Source organism: Eptesicus fuscus, chromosome 9 (genome assembly GCF_027574615.1).
Source record: "Eptesicus fuscus isolate TK198812 chromosome 9, DD_ASM_mEF_20220401, whole genome shotgun sequence".
NCBI classification, from domain to species: Eukaryota; Metazoa; Chordata; class Mammalia; order Chiroptera; family Vespertilionidae; genus Eptesicus; species Eptesicus fuscus.
In genome coordinates this window covers 41,458,999-41,467,466 of record NC_072481.1, presented here as the reverse complement: position 1 = coordinate 41,467,466, position 8,468 = coordinate 41,458,999, and positions in this window count along the sequence as shown.

Here is an 8,468-nt window from a genome sequence, read left to right as displayed (position 1 = left end):
GTCCATCCTCATGCCAATGAGAACTCCAAATCCTTACAGTTTGATTGGTCCAAAGGCATGGCCTTATTGGTCAGAATGGAGCTGCTTCGATTATTGGCTGGTGGAGATGTTAATGGGGATATAGCTATGTCACTTTATTGGATGGAGAAACCTCAGTCCTATTGGTTTAAACAGGATTCTAGGAACTCCTCAAGGACTGGTTCAAATGGCAGAAATAGTGTAGAAAGGCAGCTGAGTGTAGGAGGCAGGCAGCTTAGTGCAGGCTTCTCCTTGAAGTGCCATGTGCATGAGAGGACCCTGTGTAGAAAAAGCCTCTAGGCACCGTTTTTGTGTTTTTTTTTTCCTAATATTTTTAAAAAATTGATTTTGAGAGAGGAAGGGAGAGCCAGAGATATTTTAGAGATTATCTCATTTGTTCCTTTCTCTTGGGAATCATAGTTCTGAAGTGTCCGTTTTCCAATAGCTGAAAACTTATTTTTATTTACTTTGCCTAATTTTCTGGTTGTTGTTGAAGAAGGGCTAGTCCAGTGCCAATGACTCTTTCATAGCATGAAGCATAAGTTTCATCACCGTGTTGAGTTTTTATGGAATTTAAGATGGGTGAGAACAACTTTCATTTCCCAAAATAGTCATAATAATTCCCCCTCTGTACTCACACCCCTTTCAGTGCAGCTTGACAACTTCTCCCCATCAAGAGATGGACTCTGTGTTCATTTCCCTGTCCTCTGGGCTGGCATGCTGACCACTTTGGCCAACAGAATGTGGTGAAATGACTTTTCTGAGCTAGGGCTTCTCCTTGCTCTTTTGGGACTCTGCGACCACCATTTAAACAAGCCCATGTTACCCTGATGGATGAGGAGAAACACATGGCCTCCTTATTCCTGTCATGTTGCCCTAGATGACAGCTGGCCCACCACAGAGCTGTGCAAAGGGCCAACTGAGATGAACTAGACCCAACCATAACCAATAGCTGAATGCAGATGCATAAGTGAGCCCACCCGAAACAAGAACTGCCCAACTGAATCCAGCCTGAATTGCCAACCTTAAATGAATGATTATTGTTTTAAGCCTCGACATTTTGAGGTGCACTGTTACACAGCAATAGTTAAGTACTACATTCTTTCAGGGCAGGAACAGTGTCTTTTTCAATATTAAGAATATTGGTAGGGACCAATAAAATGAATAAAATAAGGTGGAAATTGCCTGGCTCGCATGGCTAAGTGGTTAAGCATTGACCTATGAACCAGGAGGAGGTCACAGTTTGATTCCCAGTCAGGGCACTTGCCCAGGTTGCAGGCTTGATCCCCAGTGTGTGGTATGCAGGAGGTAGCCAATCAATGATTTCCTCTCATCACTGATGTTTCTATCTCTATCTCCTTCTCTGAAATCAATAAAAATATATTTTTTTTTAATTAAAAAGGGTTGAATCATTGTAGGCTGGCACTAGATTGTATCTATTGACTAAAATTAGATCTCTGCCACTACTCCTCTGTCCTGTCACCTCACTCCAATGTCCTATTTCTCGGTCCCTATGCCAACTTCTGTTATACTCCTTCAATGACACAGTGGAAAGTGCAGGCTTGTCCTTAGCTCACTGTTCCATTTCCCAGCTGGCTTTCTGGAATGGGGCCACCTATTCCATTTCTCCATGCTTATTTCTTAAGAACAGGCTGATGTTCTTAGATGGGCGTTTTGTACTATTTGGGTCACACTGTGTTTTTGTGCATGCAACATGAGCTATCTGTTCTGCTCTGAAAATCTAACAACCTTTCCCTCTTACTTTTGAAATAGACACTAAGCAAGAATAAAGGGTCAAATACAAAGCTCACTTTCCAGGGCTGGCACTGAATCGTGATGGTGCCTAGTACAACTGTCAAGGTCAGAAAAAAAGGCTTCTCTTCACCCAAATACATCAAGTGTCCAAAGGTAACACACAAAACAATATTAAAAGACTCAGTGCAGGGGTTGGGTAGCACGGGGAATCAGATGAACTGGGGTTAGGGCTCTGAAGTTACGCTGGCCTGAATTCAATCCAGGTATTCTCATTTATTAATTTTTGCTTGCAAATTAAACAGGATACTTTACTTTGCTGAACCAATTTCCCAGTCTTCAAATAGAATTAATATCTGTGCGGTTGATGATGATGGTCAAAAGAGCCACTATCCCTCTCTGGTGGCCTTTCTCTGTGGTGTACCTCCCTGTGGGATGATTACACATAACCACCCTGATATATGCAGGAATGGCGTGTCCTTTGGCCAATAAATGAGAGAAAACTTCCATGAGTCTCTTCTCAGTGCTTAAGAGTAAGCTAGTAGTTCATGTTTCCATTTTCTCTGCCATGAAACCAGCAATGTCCTAGATAAGGGCCTGTCAGCCTACATCCACGTGACAAAGACATAGAGCAGAGCCATAGCTGATTCAAATGGATATGCGATGTGAGGAATGAACCTATTTTATTGTGAGCCACTAAAATTTTGAGACTGCTAGTTACTATAGCATAACTTATCCTAAATTGTCTGATAAAACAGAAGGGGGAAAAAAACACACACACACACACACACACACACACACTGTTACTTTAATATATAAGTATGAATTTATAATATATGTACACTATATTATGTTATATATAAATAACAATATATATATATATAACTTTAATATATATATATTAAATAAAGACATAGTGTACCTGGCATATAATAAATTGTAGCTACAACACTGTTATGGTTATTTCAAACACCACCTCTAGTTATGACACTGGAGAGCTTATTTCTCTACCTTTTTTTCCTGGCAATTTGACCTTTTCCTCGGGTTCACAAAGCAGTAAATCCTTCTCCCTACTGACTACTGGACCATTGTAGGTTTTTTGGCAGGGCTGCGACATTGAGAAAGCCCAGGAGGCTGTCACTGGTAGTCTAGGTGAACAGTGCTCTCAGGAGTGGGTTCTGTGAACAGCCCTATGTGCGGGCCTGCTCCTTAGCTGGGTGTATGACCATTTCTGGGATCTGAAACCTGCTCACCTCTTCAATCATATCTCTTGCCCAACTACCAATTCTCTACGCAGGATAGGTCCTTTAAAATCTGCGTGTCTTTATATAAAGTACTAGAGGCCCAATGCACGAAATTCTTGCAAGCATAGGCCTTCCTTCTCCCGGCTGCCAGCACCAGCTTCCCTCTGGCACTACGGAACTGGGCTTCCCTCTGGTCACCGGCTTCCAGAAGGACATCCGGTCTAATTTGCATATTACACTTTTATTATTATAGATGTTTTCTGTAAGAAACGTCTAATCACACCCAGCAGATTCAACTTTGATGTCAACTCCTCAATGACATTTTTCTTGACTCTCCCAGTCAGTTGCTCCCTCCTCCATCCATTCTCTGAGAATGTTAGTCAAAAATTTTAATTTGCTATTGCCATGTAATCTCCCAATTATACTCAGCTTTGCAGAGACAGCTGTGCCTTGCTCACATAAGTTCAGTACCTAATGGTTTTGATGCACAGTAGATGCTCAGTAAATGTTTGTTGAAGCTCTGGGTGGGGAGGAGCCAAGGGACTGAGGCAGAGCAGAAATGTTAATGCTTCGTATGTCAGACGTTTCTGTTCCTATGCAGCAAGCCGTTTACCTCTCTGCATCCTAGTTGCATATTCTGGACAATGTGGACTTCAAAGATTGCTCACTAAGACCCCTTCTACTTCTAAAAATCTGACCTGGAGAGAAGAACTTCTCAAGTGGCAAAGTGACCTCCCAAAATTCACTCCTCCATAAAAACCCTGAGAAGCCTAGCAAACTTGTCAAAATCAACATTTCCAGAACTATGGAAATTAACTGAATTCTTGCAACAATCTGAGCACTTAAGAAAAAAAAAAAAGCCAGATCTCAGTAAGAAGTGAGCTCTGTGGCATTTTAAAATAGCCAAAGCAAACCTGAAAAGGAAAATTTAGGATTCATACTTACTAATTTTAACACTTACTACAAAGCTATGGTAATCACAATTATGTGGTACTGGCACAAGGGTAGATGTGCAGACCAAGGCACTAGACTTGAGTGTTTAGGAATAAAAGCATTCAGAAAAGGTCAGGTGATTTTCAACAAGGGGGCCAAGACAATTCAATGGAGAAAGAATAATCTTTTCCAAAAGCTGTATTGGAAGAAGTTGATATCCACATGCAGCAAAATAAAATTGAACCTCTACTTCACACCATACGTAAAAATTATCTCAAAATGGCTCACAGGCTAGTATAGGATGTAAACTTACAAAAATCCTAAAATAAAGCATAGAAGGAAATCTTCCTGACTTTTGATTTCTTAAATATAACACCAAAAGCACAAGTAAAAAAGAAAAAAAATTGGTAAACTGGAATTCGTCAAAATTAAAATCTTTTGTTCTACAAACAAAACTTCCAAAAGAATGAAGAGACAACCCCAGGACAGAATAAAATTATTTATAAGTCACATATCTAATATGTTTTGGATCCACAATAAATAACAATACAAAGACAAATAGGCTAATTTAAAAAACTGGAAAATAATTTTAATAGGCATTTCTTTAAAGATGATAGAGATACGAATGAGTAAATATCCAACTATGGTCAACCTCATTAATTATTAGGGAAGTGCCACTCAAAACTACAATGAGATACCACATCACATACTAGGATAGCTAAAATAATAGCTATTTTAGGTGAGGATGTGGACAAACTGTAACTCACATTGCTGGTGGAATTGTGAAATGTTGCAAGCACTTTAGAAAACAGTCTGGCAGTTCCTCAAAATGTTCAACATGATTTATTATATGACCCAGCAGCTTCATTCGCAAGTATATGTATCAATTGAACTGCTATAACAAAATACTATAAACTGGGTACGTTATATACAACAAGAATGTTTTTCTCACAGTGCAGGCAGGAGGCAGGAAGGCCAACATGAAGGTGCCGACAGATCTGGTGTGTGGCAAGGGCCCACCTTCTGATTCAGGGACAGCACCTTCTTGCTGTGTCCTCACATGGTGGGAGGGGAAGGGAGGTTTTCTCAGGCCTGTTATAAGGGCACTAATCCCATTTATGAGCCTTCATGACCTAATCGCCTCCCAAAGGTCGTACCTCCTAATTTCTGTCACCTTAGGGGGCAGGATTTCAACATAAGAGTTTTAGAGGGACATAATCAGACTGTGGCGGTATATATCCAAGATAAATGAAACCTATTTCCACACAAAAACGTGGACATGAATGTTCATAACAGAATTATTCAGAATAGCCAGAACCCGAAAATCCATCAACTGATGAACAACTAAACAAAATGTGGCACAAACATGTAACATTATTCAGCAATAAAAAGAAATGAAGTACTGAAGCATACTACAGAATGAACCTTAAAAACATAATGCTTAAGAGTCTATTCACGAAAGCTCACATTTTATATGATTCCATGTATATGAAATGTCCAAAATAGGCAGAGGAAGTAGACTAGTGGTACCCAGGGCTGGGAGGAGAGGAGCAGCAGAGCAGACGCTAATGGGTACAGGGTTTCTATTTGAGGTGACAATGTTTTTAGAGAATGGTGATGGTCACACAACTGTGAATATCCTACAAACTTCTGATTTATACACTTTTTTAACGTGTTCATATGGTATGTGAATTTTATCTCAATGAAGCGCTTATAGAAATATGACTTGTGGTAAAATCAAGAAAGAGGCTTGGGGATAGGTGCTGGTTAGTTGTGGGGCTGAAATAAAATATCGTGATCTGTTAATTTCTTGCCTATATAGGTGCTCCTTCCAATGCACTCCTCCAATTCCTTCAAGAGCATCTTGAGACTGATTTCTACCGAAAATATTTGGTCCATCACCAACAAGTGTAGTTCAGCTGGTACATATTTGCTGACTTTGTGGAAGACAGTGTTCCAAGTGCCATAGGGAAACAGAGATAAGCTATAGTCCCCGACTTCAAGAAACTTAGTCTAGCTCTGGCCGGTTTTCTCAGTGGTTAAAACATTGGCCCATGGACTGAGGGGATCCGGGTTCAATTCCGGGTCAAGGGCACATACCTAGGTTGCAGGTTCATCCCTGTCCTCAGTTGGGGCTTGTGCTGGAGGCAACCAATCGATGTGTCTCTCTCACATTGGTGTTTCTCTCTCTCTTTCACCCCCCTCCCCTCCTTTCCGTTTTCCCTTCCTTTATGCTCTAAAAGTCAATGGAAAAAATATCCTTAAGTGAGGATTAAAAATAAATAAACTTAGTCTAGAGGGACAGATGTTTTTAAAACATCTGATGTTTTTAAAAAATATGTAAGATTAATTAAGGTCACTAAGACAAAGACTTCAAGTTTTAGAAAAATTGATTTCTCACCTTGTTTGAGAAATTATGGAAGCATTTATGGAAGAGGGGAATGTTAACACTGAAGCAAGAGGTCCAAAATGTAGCATTTACCAGGTACTGAGAGCAAGATGCTGCAGCCAGCTGAGCAAAGGATGGAGGGAGCACTTCACCATCAGACCCATAGCCAGCTGAAGAACCCACTGCGGCTCTCTCCCTGGGTGTGTCACTGTGCAGGGATATGTCTGAAAGCTTCACCTCACTACGTGTGTGATCCCACATCACGGGGAACTTCCAAGAAATACAGAATGTGTCCATTCAACCTAGGCCTCTGGAACAGAGCTGTCCATGAGAATCTTCTGTGATGACAGAACTGTTCTCTATCTGCACTGTCCAATATCATAGCCATGGCCATGTGTGACTATAATGAGGAAATAAAATTTCATTAAAATCTATGATTAAGTATCTAATGTGGCTAGCAACCCCCATATTGGTCAGTGCAGGTCTAGAACCTTGAGTCGCTCTTAATAAAGCACTCATAACATTATGTGATGTTGGGCCAGTCCAGAAAGTTAAATTTAGAGAATCGTGGTCTTTGGGGATCATGAAGATCTACCTAAAGTGAGACAGAACTTCACTTTTGTCCCCACCTTTGCATATCTGGCACATTAACTTTACTCTCAGCATTAAACAAACATTTATTGAGCCTCCACTAACACCAAGGGAATTAAACCTTTCCAAAACATAATCCAAGAACATGGAGCACCTGCACTTTTCAAAAACTTTCACAACTTATTTTGACAAGCCTGTGTAGATAGGGAAATAAAATAAGATGCCAGAAGAGAGAGACTCCAAAATAAAATAGCTATGAAAAACCGCTTGCTTAAATAAGAGAAATATGGACTGCGGGTCCGCAGCTGATACGGCAAGGTGGTGATTTCAAGGATGCAAGTCCTTTCTTCCTTGTTGGCCCACTGTCCTTGATAGTCACCTTCAGACCATGGCATTCTAGAAGGGGAAAGGGCTGGGGCAAACATACCCATTCTTTTAATAGGCACACATCACTACTATTCACATTTCTTCGGCCGGAACTCAGTGAAATGACCCTACTTAGTTATAAGGGAGTCCAAGAAGTACTTACTTTTTTCTCCCTAGAGGTAAGGTAAATGTAACAAGCTAAAATATGGGGTTCTATTACAAAAGGACAAACGAGAGAATGGAAATTAAGAGATGAGTAGCAATCTCTGCCAAAGAAAACACAGAAATGTTTTGAATCCACAATAATACAAAATGCCTAGATTCCAGTAGTGAAACTGGGGATGTAACTGGGCAAACCAAAAAATTACTTTTACACATCTACTCATTTACCAAAAAAACTCAAACATAGAACAACATTAAAAAAATTAAATTAGTGCTATTATTTTCCTTTTCTGATCTAAATATTTTAAGTCCTTTATTTAAAGCAGCAAATAAACGTGTACCTGTACCTAATAAAAATCAATCATAACCATCACACAGAATCAGAAACTTTATTTACTAAAACACTTTACAACATTATACTGTTATTGGACAATCATTTATTTAAAATATTCTAAATACTTACAAAAATAAATCAAATATTGCTTCTATTTTTCAAGTGTCAAAGTCTTTGCCATGGAAAATAGAAAGGACCTTTTATAAACCAAACATTATAATTAAGCTACATCATGTTTAATAACTGCACACCATTCTTTTGTGGTTGTGCTTTAGTGCTTTACAAATTCCCAAACGACTTTTTTGCAATGTACAGGTTCACAATAAGACTGTATGCATACAACCATATACACTCATTTTACAGCGGAATGGTTCTTGTTAAATATACACAGAGAGAACCTAACACGGTAGTATTGTACCCTATAAACCACCCCAAAGAGCCAGATGTGCCACTATACAGAAACAAGTATAGGTGTACAAGCATTATCTAACATTCAAATCAGCACTGCAGTATCCAAGATGATACCTTCATGAGGAATGCCCAGTTTAATGTTTCTAGACAATAATTTAACTCACCCGAAGGTATTTTTCCCATTGATTTTTAGAGAAAGTGGAAGGGAGAGGAGGAGGGGGAAGATAATGGGGGGAAAGGGGAAGAGAAAGAGAGAAATATTGGTTGT